Source organism: Pogona vitticeps, chromosome 2 (assembly GCF_051106095.1).
Source record: "Pogona vitticeps strain Pit_001003342236 chromosome 2, PviZW2.1, whole genome shotgun sequence".
NCBI lineage: Eukaryota > Metazoa > Chordata > Lepidosauria > Squamata > Agamidae > Pogona > Pogona vitticeps.
The window spans coordinates 12365977-12382868 of record NC_135784.1 but is presented as its reverse complement, the minus strand read 5'-3'; the positions used below and the strand labels follow the sequence as shown (position 1 = coordinate 12382868).

Genomic DNA, 16892 nt, shown 5'->3' with positions numbered 1-16892 from the left:
CAGCGGCCCGAGGTTCATACGTCAATTCTCCGTTCGCAAATCAAAATGGATTTTTGCGGACGGAGAAGTACGTAACTCAAAAAGTACGTACCTCGGGCCTTTCGCAAGTCAAGACCCCACTGTACTGAAACAGCACCATCTACTTTGGCTCAGGCATGCTGCGAGAATAACTGTCGGATTCTGAAATATCCCCTGTATGGAGAATTAATGCAGGAAAATCACCCCAGTGGGAGACCACAGCTGTGATAGAAGAATATCTGCAAGCGGGTTAGGAATGGACCTCAATAGTTGGGAAATATTGGCATCTTAGTGTTCAGCCTGGAGGCAGGTGGTACAGCATGGCCTCTCCCAATTTGAGGAGACCCTTGTCAGCTGCAAGGCAGTGAAACTCAGCTGCATAGTCAGCCACTGATCAGCAGCCTTGTCTTAGTGACTGCAGAGCCAACGCTGCAGCTGAATGCTGCCGGTTCGTATCCCCAACCATCTGCTTAAGAGCCTGTAAAAACAGAGTCAGACCTCCCAAATGATGCATGGTCTGATTCCAGCAGAGGAGACACCCAGGGCCTGACAGCAAACTGGCCATCAGTGCCACCTTGCTTTGTTCACTAGGGTAGGCATCAGGACACATACAAAAAAGAAGCTGGCATTGGTTAATGAACCCCCTTAATTCCTTGCGATCCCCCAAAAAACAGATTGGCAAAGGGGGTGCTGGAGTCCGAACTGGTGGTGAAGGTGTTGATACATTCTGAAGTGCAGCAACCTGGGAACGCAGGGCCAGGACCTCTGCTTGTAGAGCCTGGATGACGTGGGTTACATCTGTGGACAGGATGACTGGATCATGGCACAAGTGGCCTCAGCAAACTGCCAGGGTCTAATAGAAAAGAGACCAGGACCCAGTCCAGAGCAAGACCACAGGAACAAGGTAGGAACAGCCCCACAGCCCAAGCACAGACCAACCAGCTGGGGTTTTGATTCCAAACAGCCGTCAAGTAGAAGGATGATGCAAATTGTAGTCAGACAGTCCAGGAGTCGAAGCCAGGGGGAACAGGATCAAGGCAGCAGGTCTAGGGATGCAAGGAGAATCAAGGCAGGAACAACAAGGTAGGCAGACATAGGAGAAACCACCAGGCAGGGCTGGGACAACGAAGCTGGCAGGCTAGGCAAGATAGGAATAACACCACAGCACGGCTAGATATCATTGTTGCTGAGGCAGAGATCTGCAGGGAAAGGCTGTTCTCATTTAGCCCAGTCCTCAGATTCCACCGGTGGCACTCCTGAGGAGCTGGGCAACAGCTGCAGGGAAAGAGCCCAATCCTGCAATCTCTAGAACAGTTTTCCCCCAGAGGGATGAGGCTGATCCTGCATTAACTAAGGTTGCATGGTTCCAGTCCTGACAGAATGTTTCCAAAAGTACCCTTCTTCACAAGCCCCACCACGGGTGATGTAAGTTACACTGGTGGGTAAGTTAGAGTGCTTTGTCAGTGCCGTGTGTAACATGGGTTCGATTTCCTATTCCATGAGCCTGACATGCTGGCCCACAGCTCTCTAAGGAGCAGACTGAACAGGTGGATGCTGTCCCGTCCCTACAGAATGTGTAGTCTGTGAAGTTCAGCCTAGCTAAGTGGAAAAGAGAGACTGAAATTGCTGCATTTCCCTTTTTTGTAGCCACATCACACTGTTGGCTCTACAGCAATCCCAAGATCTTTCTTGGTCCTGAAGTATCCTCCATTTTGTAACTGTGTGTTTGGCTTCTTTTTCTGCATTTTAGTTATTGTTGTTTAGTTGTTAAGTCATGTTCGACTCTTCGTGACCCCATGGATCAGAGCACATTTATCCATGTTGAATTTCATTTTGTTGTTTTCAGCCCACTGCTCAAAGTGATACTGCTAGATCAATTTTCAATGTAGTTTCTGTCTTCCAGGGTAATAGCTATTTGATCCAATTTTGTGTTATCTCCAGATGTGATTAACATTCCCAGTACCTCCTGATCCGGATCATTAATAAAAGTGCACGAAGCCCAGGACAGAGCCCTGGGGTAGCCCACTTGTTAACTCCTCCCAGTTGGAGAAGGAGGTGTTAATCACCCACTGAGTAGGGTTCTGTAGCCTGCCAGCTGTTCTATCCAGCCCACACCTAGTTTGCTTGCTAATCAGAATATCATGGGCACTTTAACAAAAGCTTTGGTGAAGTCAAGATATAAGATGTCTAAACTATTCCTCCTATCAGCGAGGTTACCCAATCAAACAGTGAGATCAGATTAGTCTGGCAGGATTTGTTTTTGACAAGTTCATATTGACTTCTAGTTATGACTGCTTTGTTTTGTAGATGTTTGTATTGTGGCCGCTTTATAATCAGTGGTTGAGAGTTCTTCAGCCGGTCCCTTCAACACTCTTGGATGCAGTTCAACAAGCTGATATGCATGATAGATATCTCGGAAACATCCTTATCTACCTGGATCTCCCAATAGCCTTTGATCAGATCAAATGCACTGATATATTGGGCCTTTGCCAGGGTCTCCATGAGGATATCCATCCATGGCATAATGAATCAATTTGAATCAATTTGAATGATCTGATTTAACTTACCTTTCTTCACAACCTCCACCATGGGTGATGCAAGTTACATTTGTGGGTAAATAAGAGTACTTTATCACAGTGGCTGGTTCATGGGTTCAGGTCACAAGACTTACCTTGCCCAGGGTGCTGGCAACCTACGCTACTTCATTGCACGAGGCGGCCTCTGTAGAATAATCAGGGGCATTCGTGGGGGTTTTTCTGTGACTTCCCCACACTCTTCTTTCCATCCTATTAGCTCTTCTCTCCCCTATCGCAGAGAGGGGGCAGCTTCCTTTCCCAAGACAAAAAGTTCCCTCACCTGATCCTCCTCCTCCTCAAGGGGGGAACTGATGAAGATCCTATGGCTTTTGCTCCTGTCATCCAAAAGACAGGACTAGAGCAGAAGGCTCGGCTTCAGAGATCAAGCACACACTCAGAAGAGTGCATCGATTTGCAGATGGAGGCATTGGACACCTTTCTATTTCTCTGAGGTTCTGGCTTCACCCAGATGACAGAGAACCCGCAAGAAGGATTTGGTCCTTCTATCCATTCTCTATCTTCAGGTAGAAACACTGGTGTCCTGACCCCTAACAGACACATACACTTTGGAGGGCCATGAGTGTCAAATTCCCCTCCCCTGACTGTGAGAAAGGTGGCCAGTGTGACTAGACATGGAACGCTGTTACCTTACCACCATAGTGGTACCTATTTATCTATTCACATTTTGACCTGGGAGGGACGTGGTGACGCTGTGGGCTAAACCACAGAAGCCTGTGTTGCAGGGTCAGAAGACCAAGCAGTCGTAAGATCGAATCCATGGAACGGAGTGAGCTCCCATCGCTTTGTCGCAGCTCCCACCAACCTAGCGGTTTGAAAGGAAGCAAATGCGAGTAGATTAATAGGGATCACCTTGGTGGGAAGGTAACAGCGTTCCATGTCTAAGTCGCACTGGCCATGTGACCACGGAAGATTGTCTTCGGACAAAAATGCTGGCTCCATGGCTTGGAAACGGGGATGAGCACCGCCCCCTAGAGTCGAACACGACTGGACAAAAATTGTCAAGGGGAACCTTTACCTTTACCTTTACTTTGACCTGCTAGGTTGGCAGGAACTGGGACAAGCAATGGGAGCTCCGTTGCGTGGGTTCAAACTGCTGATCTTTCAACCTTGCAGCCTAGAAGCTCTACGGTTTAACCCACAGCATCACTATGTCCCTCTTATTTATAAAGGGGGCAACCAAACCCATCAGGGTCATGGGCCCATTCAAGCCCAGAGCCTTGCCTTGAAAAACAAAACGACAAGTAAAATTAAAATTAAAAAGGAAGCCAGAAATTAACTCCAATGATGGCGATGTCTCTTAGCCCCAGTATGCCACTGGGAAGGCTGAATGAAAGAAACTATGTCAGTTGGAGTGTGAAGATGGAAATGTTCAGGAAGGACGAAACCTGTGATAAACAACTCCCCCACAGACATTCCTTCTTCTCATGGCTGCATAGAGAAGAAAAATCCAGAGCTACAATAATCCTTGGCTTGGAGGACAGCCAACTGCTTTAAAAAACTGTATGTAAGGAAAACAGCAGGAAGCAAAGTTTATTTGGCAAAAAAGATATATCAAACAAAGCTCAGTAAAGGAGGCTCAGTGCGTGAACATTTACAAACAATTAAAGGGCTCTGCAGAATTACAAGAAAGAGAGATGATGTTCACAGACCTAAACAAGGTTTATGTAATCCTATCCTCCCTTGATGAATCCTGGGATGGATTAATTGGTGCCATGGAAGCTATGGCTGAAGCTAATTTAACTTTTGGATTTGTTACTATGTTACTATGCCAAATGTTCCTTACTCTGTAAATAGGTATATATGTTTTGCCGTAATAAATATAATCTAAGTATTAAGAACTCTCTCATGTTGTTTTCTCCACATGTCCAAATCTCTAAGTCACTCAATCACTCAGTCTCTAAGTCTCTTTGCTCTGCTAACGTTAAAGTGGGATTTAACCAGCCTCTAGGACATTTTCTTGAGGTCTGTGCCTTATTAACACCCCAGAGTTCTGGCCCAACGCCAACAAATTTAACTTTTGAATTTTTTCTGGAAAACTGTGAGAGGAATGGGAGAGAAGACAGGAAGAAGAAATACAATTAAGGAAAGAAATAATCACAGATATACAGGAGAAGGTGTCGTGATACTTTAAAGATAAATGAAATAAAGAAGTGCTACAATCGTGGTTGTGAAAAACACATAAAAAGGAATTGTTCTATGTTGTATAAGAAGCGTAAGTCAAGAAGTCAAGAAAGAAATTACAGAAAAGGAACCGTATTGTAAAAGCAGAAAACAATAATGCAATTCAGTTTGTAGTGAAGGAAATCAAAAGGGATCCTTGATGGTAATTTTTCTCTCACTCACAGAAAAGCAAAATTGAACAACTGGTAGAAAAATATGAGATGTTAGAAAGTAAAGACTCCAACGGTATGTAATTTTCAACAGAGTGAAGAAAGTAAACCCTTTGAACAACCAGAGTTGTATAGAAATGTAATTGACAGTTTGTTGTATATCACAAAGTTAAGTGTGTAAAAGACTGCATAAAACAGAATGTTGTGCTGGTGTGAAACAGGAAAGATGATTGGTGACCTAGTTACTAAGTCTTTCGTCATTGAAAAACATGACGTTTTCTCTGTTCCCATATTCGTGAACAGACTCTGGTGATGGAGAATTTGGGCAGCCCGGAGAAGCTCCGCAATCGGCCATTTTATTTTCGAGCCTTCCTATCCTTCACACAATCACAAACAAACACACACACACACACACACCCCGTTGGTGCAAGAGGGGTCGGGGTGGAACCTAGAGGTACGACGGCGAAGGAAGAGCCCCTCCCCTTGACGCCCTCTGAACGGGAGCCGGAAGAGGCGGGGATCCTGCAGCGCCTGCCTCTTCCCCTTCGGCCCAAGAAAGGCGCCTGGAGGAGAGAAGCGGGGCTTTTGGGGCGCCTCCCGGATCGGGACCTGGACGGAGGTGGGCGCTGGAAGGGGCGGTTAAGGTGAAGGCAGCGGGGGTGAGATTCGCAGGGTGGGGGGGGGGGGAGAGAGAGAGCCAGCTTCCCGCCCGTGTCCGGGGAGGGGGGAGCTGCTTCTCCGGGCATTGCCGATGGTGCCCGATTTTGTCTTGCTCTACTTTTGTGCAAGGCAGTCTTTTCCTCTGGGTCTCCTCGGGAGGGAGGGGGAGGGGAATCAAAGGAGGGAGAGGATCTCTAGGGTCGATATCTCACTCCTAGATGCAGGGAGACCAAACCCCCCCTGCAAGGCCCTAGGGCTTCATCGAGTGTGTGTGTGTTTGTGTAGGTGTGTGTTTGGGGGGGGGGGAGTAAGGAGACCCTGCCTTCCCTTGAATCCCGCCAGCATCCGGTGGATGGAAACAAAGGAACGGGAGAGAAAGTAACTTGCCTCCCATCTCCCCCTCCCGCCTCCCTCTAATGACAGCCCCCTCCCTCCCTTAAAGGGCCAAAGTCCTGGGGGGGGGCAGAAAGGCAATGGGGCTGCCCTGGGGGGGGCAGGCGGGAAATGGAGGACTTGGAGGGCGGGCAGGAGAAATAGGATTTGCGAGGGTGGGGGTTCTCCCTGCACCTTTCCACTGGACCTCTTGCTCTTTTAAACACACTGTGTGTGTGTGTGTCTTTGTTTGCTGTTTTCCTGAGACCTGAAATTTGACCGCCTTGGGTTGACAGCCCCACAACACACAGGGCACTTGGCACGGAGGCTGAGGAGGGTCCTTGGAGACGCTGCCTGTCTTAGGATCCTTGAAGTGACAAAAAGTCACAAATGGTCCCATGAGAACAGGGCGCCTGGTCCAGCCTCTGTCCACTGCATCACACGGCCTGTGGTGTTTTCTAGAGGTTGATTTTGTTTACTATTTTTAGTGTAGCATTGGTTTACCCTAAAACTTTTTAAAGGTTTATAGACTTGCTGTTTTCAACTTTTAAATGTTGCCTTTTGGTGTTGAAAGTAAGCTGCCTTGAATCCTTTTAAACGAGAAAGGCGGGGTAAAAATATTTTAAATAAATAGTGGTAGAAATGCCATCATGTACGCTGCTGCCTTCATCGCAGGTGTCAACGAGAAGCAGGTCCTGTTGCTCTCTCGTTCCCTGCTGTTGCCCCCTTCTCACTGGGACGGTGGGAGCTTTTCTCTTGGATCCCAGCATGAGATGCTCCTTCCTTCCTTCCTGTGGTTTCTTTGTCAGCTGCCTTTCTGTTCTTCTTGTTCTGCTGCCAGAAGACCAGAGAGAGATGAGGATGTGACTCCCTTCAACAGAAACATGATGAAGGCACATTCCGCAAGGAAACGTTTTTGATTTGCTTTATCCATGAAGCCTCCAGGCTGATCTTTTCTATTTTTCTTTTCTCCTAGAAAGGGGTGAGACTGACGTGGTTTCTCTTTGCTGTTTTTGGGACCGAAAAGGAAGAACAAAATTCCTCCAACATTTACAAGGTAAGCGAGATTTCAAGAGGTGGCTTAAGTAGCCTTGACACACAACACTCTCTCCTCTCAGTTTCCCTGGTCCAGCAGGGAATTGAATCCAGCTCTCCTGGTTTCCAGTCTGGCAACTCCATCCACGAAACCACACTTCTTCTTTGAACATGTACAAAGTGTTGCTGTTTAACTTTTTTCTGTTTCTTTTTTTCTTTTTAATTTCTAATAAATTAAATACAAGACTTAACATAGTAAACTGTCATCTTACTTGTTATATAATTTAACTGTTGACCAATTGCTGTTCCCCACATTTCTAAAAATTACCTTTACATCATACCCCGTCTCATCTTACAGAAATAACGACCAACAATCTAAATGCTCCAAATTGTTTTCCAAACCACGTGTCTTGAGATTTAATTTATTGGCATATTTTAATATAGGCTTCCAGTTTTTAGTGAGTTGACTATGCATTATTTCTCCTCTATATAGTCTAACTTTATTAGTCATTTTTTCCATCAACATTGTATGTCATATCTTACTCATAAATGCTTGTAAAGAGAGATCTTGAGCATTTTTCCAATTTCTAGTGATCTCAGATCTTGCGGTGCCTGTAAGATTTGCTACTCATTCTTTATTTTCAAGTTTCTCATTTCCCCCTGTAAATAATGAAAATAACAATAACGTTTCATTCATATCTATTTTTTGATTGATCAGTGTCTCTATCCATCTAATTAGCTCATGCCAGAATGCTTCTGTTTTGGGGCAAGAAATCCACATACGTTCCTGTGGCGATCACCCTTTTGTTGTCCCTATTCCTTTGGGCTCCACACAGGTAAACACGCTGCCACCAGGTATTCTCCTAATACCAATTCATGTCTCACACAGGAGCTGCAACCCCAACGGGTCATATAACTTAGGAATCAGGGGTTTTGATTAAGTACTCTTTTATTATTGAACAAATAAAAAGTAAAATCACCAGAGAACTATTTCAGATGTTAAAGTATTTTGAATTACTTGCATTCTGAGCTGTTGTATGCTTAAAATCAATATCTTTCAAGTAGTGCTTGTGCATTCATTCCTCCTTGTACAGTGTGTGTTTTAACTTTTCAATTTCTTTTCCTAACCCCCTTAGATCTATTCCTAAACCCTCTCTCTGCATCTTCTGGTCCCTGACTCTTTCTATCTCTCTTTAACTTCAACTGTCTATCTGTCCTCTCAACCCCCCTAACTGTCACTCTAGCTCCGCCCCTCCTGCTCCATCCTTGGCTCCTCCCCCTTAGCTGCTGTGATGGACAGGGAGGAATGATGTCACCTTTTAGCATTCTGCTACAGTTCCAAAGTTCCATTTTGTCCACAGTTCCTCCAGCATTTATCCGATATATCTTTATTAATTCTATGTAACTTTATTTATTTATTTATTTATTTATTGGATTTTTACCCTGCCTCTCTAGACCATGTCTACTCTAGACCATCCTACTTTGTAGGATATAAATGGTTACATATAAAGCTCTAAGTGGCTTAAGGCCTCGATACCAAGTAGAGTGCTTGTCCCCACCTAGCTCTACTGGCGTCACTCAATCAAGCCAGACCGGGCGGCTGAGGGGCTTAACCCCAAGAGGGGCTTGGAAGGAGAGAACAAGAAACCGGGCCTTCTCAGCGGTGGTCCCTCGTCTTTGGAACACCTTGCCCCCAGAGATCCAAATGGTACCCTCGCTGAGAATTTTTAAAAACAAGCTGAAGACTTCGTTCTTCTCCCATTCCCCCTCTCATTACATAGCTTCCTTATCCCATCTTGGATCCTGTTTTCTTTATTGATCTTTATTGCTTGCATGAACAAAGTTACGGAATGCTGTTTTTAAGCCACCCAGAGTACATTCTTGAATCTAGATGGGCAGGGTAAAAATAGAAGACATTGATTGATTGATTGATTGATTGATTGATTGATTGATTGATTGATTACAGTATTTAATTTACATTTTGTTTAGTTTTTTGTTTTAAATATCTCAATGCTGCTCACTCCAAACCCATGGTCTCTAAGGGCAGGTCCTCTTGATAAGAAGCAAACCTGATCATCCTGATTTGGGTTGTGGGGTTCCCCTTCAAGGCTCCCTTCTTGTTCCCCCTGAACAGACAAGCCAGACTGGGGGATATTGCTTTGCACCATCCACCTGTACTTCGGACTCTTATGATAATGTCTTAACAGGTAACTACACGTGTTCCCACCTTCTCCCTCAATGGGAGGATAAAGGAACAATGGACTAAGGCTGAACTGGACCAAGATGGGGTCTTCCCAGTGGGTGCCCTCCTTCCTTTTCACTTCCCTTCATATCCCACGGGGGGAGGTCCCCTTTTCCCTTTTATCCCATTTCCTCTCTTTGCTGGTTTGGATTCCTACTTTCTTTGGGCGAAGGGTAGGACCCTTTTGCCTCCTTTCTCTCAAGGGGCTCTTTCCCCTTTCTGCATTTTTCTTTTGTAGACCTATTTGCTCCCAATTGCTTTGTGTTCTGGTGGCAATGTGGTTTCTGTAAGCACTCCATGGTCATCCATAGATTGTAACTCTTCTTTCATGACTTGTTGCAATTTCATTTTCTCTGCCTCAGGCAGAAGCAACAACTCTTGATAATTCTTACTTAGGTTCATGGAACACGTGACAAACTCTTATTTCCCCCACACCAAACCAGGCACTGCATCCAAACACTCATATGTTGCAGGGAATGTTCTTTGCCATATAACATGAAATATGGGGTCTGTTCTATGGCAGAAGACCAAATTCTATTAACTATATAGTTCAGCGTCTGAAATGCCGCACCCCAGTCCAAGTTACTCATGTTAGCATCTGCTAACAAGGTGTCTTCCTCGGTTTGCAGGACTCCATTCCTGTGTTCTGCCTCACCATTTTGAAATGGAGACTAGGGACTTTTTAAAATGATGTATCCCTATCTTTTTCAGTCACATCTGGAACTTTCCAGACATGAACTGAGGCCCTCTTGTCTGTCTGCAACTGGAGAACCTTTTGGCTATAACATCTTTCCACCAAGTTCACCGATGCCCTGATGAAATGGTCGAACACTTCTGCCTTATTTTTTATGAGAAAGCAGAATGAGAAACGTGTGTGGTCATCCACCAAGACTAAAACATATTTAGCTCTTCCCATATATGGCGCTAGAGGCCCTATAGCATCTGAATGGACCAACTGGGAAGGCCTCTGTGTTTGCCTGTTACTTTCCTTGCTTATTCTTTGGACCTTTGATTATGTAAGTTTGCATACATTGCAATCCAGAAAATTCTTACAGGGTTTCATTTTCAAACCTTTTGCCATCTTTTGCATTTTTTACCACCCTGTAATTAACATGACACAGGCTCCTGTGCATCAGATCAGCACACTGGTCATGTGATGGTGTGTTTTTGACTATGCCATGTGTTACATTGTTTTGTGTTCTTCCCTTCAGTACATATAAATTATTTTCAGGTTTTGCTGTGGCACACACCCTGTTCCCATGTGCTTTCAGCAAATGTAACTGTAAACCCCTTCTTGTCCAAACATGAGACACTTAGGATATTACAGTCTACATTGGGCACATGCAAAATGCCATGTAGTTCCCTTTGCAACCCTGGAACGTAAGTTGTTCCCTCTCCTGTTACTGACGATTTCTCTCCACTCGCCAGGCTTACATAGCTGTGTTTTGAAGCACCTAGGAAAGAAAATAGCTCTGATTTATGAGTCAAATGACAAACAGCTCCACTGTCAAGAATCCAGGTGATGACCTTGGAGTTGTTCTCAGAAGCCTGTACAAGAGAAATCTCCCTTAGTTCTTGCCTCTGCTTCTCCGGCTAGTTTCTTTTTTTCTGCAGTTCCTTTGCAAATGCTTTTCCGATCCACACTTGAAACAGCGTCTTACAGCAAGAGCATTTCCTGTCTGTTCTCCGTTGCTCCTGGAAACAGGTCTCCTCCGGTGTGGGATGTCATCTCTCATTCTGACTTGGAACCTCTCATTCCTTTTTTTCCTCTTCCTCCAACAATCTGCCTGTCAGATACTCCAGGATTAGGTCCCTCTCTGGCATAGATTGAAGGCTTGTTGCTAACATATCATAGTCTTCTGGAAGACTGCTCAGGATCACATACACTTTGTGATTCTCTGTGAACTGCATGCCCCTCTGCTCAAGCTCCACAAACAGATTTGTCATCTGCTGTAAGTGCTCTGACCTGCTTCCATCATGGTCAAGTCTTGCTCTGTATAATTTACATGTGAAAGCAAATTTGCTGCCAACAGAGCGTTCCGGCACTGCCTAGTTGAGGTCAGTCCACGCACGTGTACTAATTGGCTGTCCTCCAAGCACAGAACTATTGTTGTTAAAGCGTTCTCATTTTGCTTTATCTGTTCCTCATTCAGGACAGTGGGGGGGGGATTGGAAACAATCTTCCCCAAATCCTCCCTTCTCAGCAGCATTTCAGCTTTAACTGACCAAGTCAGATAGTTCCGTTCATTTAGCTTTGTGAGAGGGAATCCCCCCATTCCAGACCTAAGTGATTGTTAAATGCTTTCCTTTCCAGCAGGGGCAGCCAACACCAAGACCCCCTCCGTCGGTTGCTGCCTTTTCAAGCCCCTGGCAAGTTTGGAGTGAGGGGGTTGGGGGTTGGAAGACAGCAGGCAAGAAAAGTCCTGAGGCCTGAACTCTGCCCACCATGGTTTGGCAACCCCACGACACAGGGCCATTGGCAGGGAGGGAACGGAGGTCGGGGGGCACCTTTGGAAATGCTCCCTGCATTGGGATCCTTGAAGTGACAAAACTAAGGGATGGTCCCATGAGAACAGAGAGCCTGGTCCAACCGCCGGTCCACTACATCACACTTTCTTTGGTGTTTTCTAGATGTTGATTTTGTTTACTATTTTTAGTGTAGCATTGGTTAACCCTAAACCTTTTTAAAGTTTATAGACTTGCTGTTTTTAACTTTTAAATGTTGCCTTTTGGTGATGAAAGTAAGCTGCCTTGAGCCCTTTTAAAGGAGAAAGGTGGGATAAAAATATTTTAAATAAATAGTGGTAGAAATATCATATTATATGCTGCTGCCTTCATCACAGGTGTCAAGGAGAAGCAGGTCCTTTTGCTCTTTAGTTCCCTGTTGTCCCTTCCTCACTAGGACGCGGGGAGCTTTTATCTCGGAGCCCAGCATGAGATCCTTCTTCCTTCCTCCCTCCCTCCCTTCCTGTGGTTTCTTTGTTGGCTGCCTTTCTGTTCCTGTTGTTCTGCTGCCAGAAGACCAGAGAGAGATGACGATGTGACCCCGTTCAAGAGAAACATGACGAAGGCACATTCCGCAAGGAAACGTTTTTGATTTGCTTTATCCATGAAGTCCAGGTTGATCTTTTCTATTTTTCTTTTCTCCTAGGAAGGGGTGAGACTGACGTGGTTTCTCTTTGCTGTTTTTGGGACCGAAAAGGAAGAACAAAATTCCTCCAACATTTACAAGGTAAGCGAGATTTGAAGAAGTGGCTTAAATAGCCTTCCCACACACACTGTCCTCTCAGTTTCCCTGGCCCAGCAGGGATTTGAATCCAGCTCTCCTGGTTTCCAGTCTGGCACTCCATCCACGACACCACAGTTCTTCTTTGAACATGTGCAAAGTGGTGATATTTGAGGGTATGGTTTTCTTAACATATTTCCCTCCCCCTCTGGCAGCCTTATACTGGTTACCCATTTGTTTCCACATTGCCTTCAAGTTATTAATGATTACATATTTTTTTCGAGTCTAGATGTCACCACTGCATCCTGTGGCAAGGAGTTCTACAGACTTAACAACACTCTTAATAAGGAAATATTTTCTTTCTTCCCACTCTTCCAACACTCCACTTTACATTTTCTTAAAGTGAAACACATTTGCCATTTAACTCCCCCCCCCCCATTCTCCCAGTTTGGAGAGATGATTCAGGAGTTCTTCAGAATCCCTTCTGGTCTTCACCACCCAGAAAAGTGTCATTTGCAACCCTCACTGCTTATCACTGTCTCCAGATCATTTATAAACAGGTTAAAGAGCACCGGTCCCAGGACAGGTCCCTGGGGCACACCGCTCTTCACCTCTCTCCATGGTGAAAATTGCCTGCTGACAATTCTTTGTTTCCTAGTTCACAACCAATTCTCAGTGTATAAGAGGCCCTGTCCTCTTATCCCCCGACTGTGGCGTTTTCTCAGCAGCTTTTGGGGAGGGACTGCGTCAAATGCCTTCTGAAAATCCAGATAGACAATATCCACCAATTTGCCCGCATCCACATGCTTGTTGAGCTTTTCAACGAGATCTAAAAGGTTTGTGAGGCAAGACTTGCCCTTACAGAAGCCATGCTGATTCTCCCTCAGCAAGGCTTGTTGTTCTGTGTATTTTAAGATTTTATCTTGGACGAGGCTTTCCACTGTCTTCCCTGGAACAGACATTATAGAATTGGTCTGTAATTGCGGGTTCCCCCTCCTTCCCTTTTAAAGATTGGCGTGATATGTGCTATCCTCTGGCACTAGTGACCATCTTGTTATGGACCAAGCCCACTACCCAATATTTTAGCCCCAGCAAGAAGTCAACCAGCTGAACCAAAGTCCAATCAGGAACTAGATTTATGGCCTTCAGCCTCCAGCTCCTTGCTAGGTTTTATGTTTTGACTATTTTGGAGTGCTCCAACACTGGAAGCATTCAAGAAAAACATAGATCATCACTTGAGAGATATGCTTTGATTGTATTCCTGCACTGAGCAGGGGGTTGGACTTGTTGGCCTTCTAGGCCCTTTCCAACTACACTTTTCCAAGAGTCTCTGATTCTATCTCTTTGACCTCTGGGCGGCATTCCTAACTGGGTCATCTGCTAGTTGAAAGGTGAGGGGATGGAAGGTGTGAAATATAGGCATTTGACTTAATACAAAGCTCAAGAGAGAAGTAATGTTGCTAAGAACATAATATGTAGAATAAGGTTTTCTACTCCAAGACCAGGAATAAAACTAATTTCAGCCATATCCAGATATCATTCCGCCCTTTTAAAATTCTGACAATAGAAATAACACTGATTTTAAAGCTGCTCCTCTTTGTTTAGCCTTTCCTGGACTTGGAGTTGAACAAAAACCAACAGACAGAGGCAGAAGTCTAGATATAACACATGCAAATAATCCCAAAATAATAAGAACTACAATTCCATTTACAACATATCACAGGGTGAAGAAATCCAGCATCCATGAAGTTATCCAAGACTGGTCCCATGAACCTGAATTCAAATCTTCATAAGCTCTATCCCTGTCATCATGATTCCTGCAAACCAAGTCTGCTAACACACCATGATCCCATACTAGTCCTTTTGAGGCATCCTGGTACATACAACGTGTCTGATTTATATGTGCACACAGGCCGCCATGATGCAAGGAGAATCCTATCAGTGTTGTAAAACCATATTCTTCAGGGAAACCACTGTTATATACAAATTCAGCCAAGGTGGGAATGTCTCTATAGCTTTCTGCTGCCTCTACTGCTGGAAAAAAGCTCCTTCCCATTTGAGTCCCTGTTGATCATTTCCAGGTCCCCGGAGAAGACCTCCTGGTGACATCTGTGGTTCGAATAGAATAACTTGTATCTGATTTACTTCATTATTCAAAAAGGGGAGTTCGGGCAGCAGAATCAGATGAGAAGAACTCATTTAATTTCTCTGCAATCTCCAAGTCCCCCTTTCCCTCCCCATTCTGTCCTTGACCATCCAGAGGGCCAACCACTTCTCTGACAAGTTTCCTGCTTCTAACATATTTAAAGAAGTGTTCATTATTCCTCTTTATATTGCTGGCCATATGTTCCACAACATCTTTCTTTGCCTTCTGTACTATCTTCTAACATTTCTTTTGCCAGAGTTTCTGTTCCTTTTTATTTTTTATTTTTTATTTGGGAGGGATTTCCATTTACAGAAGGACCCCTCGTTCCCTTCAAAGCCTCTCTGCTCGTTAACCCTGCCAGTACTTTCTTGGACTTAGGTTTTTTTTGTGGCATACACTTCCACTCTGCCTACTACTGCTGTTTTAAAAAGACTCCATGCCTTTAGGAGAGATTCTTCTTTTTTACCTTTCCTTTCAACTTCTTTCTAACTAGCTTCCTCATCTGAGGGAAGTCCTCCCTTTGGAAATCAAGGGTTTTTGTGTCAGATTTGCTTGACACTCTCCCCCCAACATGCAAGGTGAAAGAGATGGCAGCATGGTCAGTATTCCCTAACAACTCTGTGACATTCCCATCCCTAACTCGGTCCTGAGAACCACACAATATGAGATCACCTCTCCTGAGGTGGGCTCCATGAGAAATTGTTCCAAGGCACAGTCGTTTAGCATGTCAAGAAGCACATATTGTCTTGTCAATGTGAGGATAATTGGAGTTTCCCATAATTACCATCCTGTCCTTTTTGGACACCACCCTGATTTCTCTGTGTATTTCAAACTTTTCCCCCTCACGTTTTTGATCTGGACGATGATGGTACTCCCCCCAACACATTGCTCCCTGTGCCTGGCAGTTTAACCCACAGTGATTCTATGATGGAGTCAGGCTTTCTGTCCATCTCCACTTTGCTGGATTCTACCCCTTCTTTGACCTAGATGGCCTCCCCACCTCCAACACGCCCTTCCCTATCCCTCCTATAGAATGTATAGTCTGGGATTGCGGCATCCACTGGTTCTCTGAATCCCACCAGGTTTCTGTTATGGCTACTATATCAATCTTATATCCTCCCCTCCAAATGTTCCAGCTCTCCCATCTTCGCTTAGACGCTTCAGGCATTTGCCTAACAGCACCTTCGTATGGGGTCCCCCAAGAAGAGTTGCTTGTTTGCTTCTCCTTCCAGTGGACCCAATTATTCCGTCCCATCACGTTCCCAGTCCTGATTCCTACACTGTCATCATTTTGTGGCTGTCTACCGTCTCCACCCTCATTTCACAGGGATGAGGAGTCCCAAAATGGACGCCGCTCAGCTCCTGTCGGCAATCCTCCAGGATTTAGTTTAAAAGCTGCAACATACAGTAGTTTATGTAATTTCTGGTTTACAAATGGAAATGAGTTCGAAATAATACCTCAGTTTACTTCCCCCCCATTTCTTCTGGTTTGCGAAGGACGCTTCCTCGCACCTGCAGGTTTTTAGCACTGCTGCCATCGCTATGGCAATCCGCGTTCCAGTTTATGTATTTTTTGAATGACATAACATCTCGGAGGACGCATTGATTTTGTAAAACAAGGTACTTGTGTGATGTGCAGCATTTAGAGCACACTGTGTCTTCTTACCCTACACTTGGTTGCTGCATCACATTCATCCACTTTTACTCTTCCTTTCTAACACTGTCCTCCCCCTCCCTCCCGGTATTCATTTTTGCTAACCAATCCTTTAATTCAAATATTTGTTTCCTCTTTAATAAACTTCAAGAAATCCCTTTCTAATTTTCTGGAAACAAGTACAATCATTGGGGAAATTAAAAGAATGAGGATAAAAAATAATTTAAAAATTGATCTTCGGTACATTCACTTTAGACGAGACAATTCTACAAAAGTTATATTCGTAATACATATATTCATAATACAGTCATTATATTCATAATGCATAAAGTAAAACAGTATAATTGTGACTGGGTTCTGTGTTGTTTGAATGCAACTACAATTTTTGCGTTGGAAAGTACCATGGAGACTCATTTTAAACAGTAACAGGTTTATTAACTTTAGCTTCAAGAGAATCAACAATAACTTTAGTGGGAATAAAACAACTTGGATCTGGTAACTGATCATAAAGTTCCGGTATCATTTTTTTGAAAATTCTTGTCCATCTTTATAAAGGAGCTGGACCAAAGTGCTCCTTGTTAGTTGGCTTCCTCAGAGGGGCACTCCTCATCG

General features: G+C 44.5%; 2 protein-coding genes across 3 annotated transcripts in view; both read left to right on the top strand.

Moving 5' to 3' along the window:
* The first annotated feature begins 5448 nt into the window (after positions 1-5448).
* LOC144583045 (uncharacterized) overlaps positions 5449-16892 on the top strand; it is a 94898-nt gene continuing 83454 nt past the window's right edge. For both annotated transcript variants that reach the window (XM_078387535.1, XM_078387532.1), the window contains exon 1: positions 5449-5564. The gene's annotated coding sequence lies outside the window, so the exon portion shown is untranslated. The remainder of the gene's footprint in view (positions 5565-16892) is intronic.
* Positions 5461-16892, top strand: part of LOC110070858 (uncharacterized) — a 33445-nt gene continuing 22013 nt past the window's right edge. The window contains exons 1-3 of the mRNA XM_072987272.2: positions 5461-5564; positions 6954-7034; positions 12406-12486. The gene's annotated coding sequence lies outside the window, so the exon portion shown is untranslated. The remainder of the gene's footprint in view (positions 5565-6953; positions 7035-12405; positions 12487-16892) is intronic.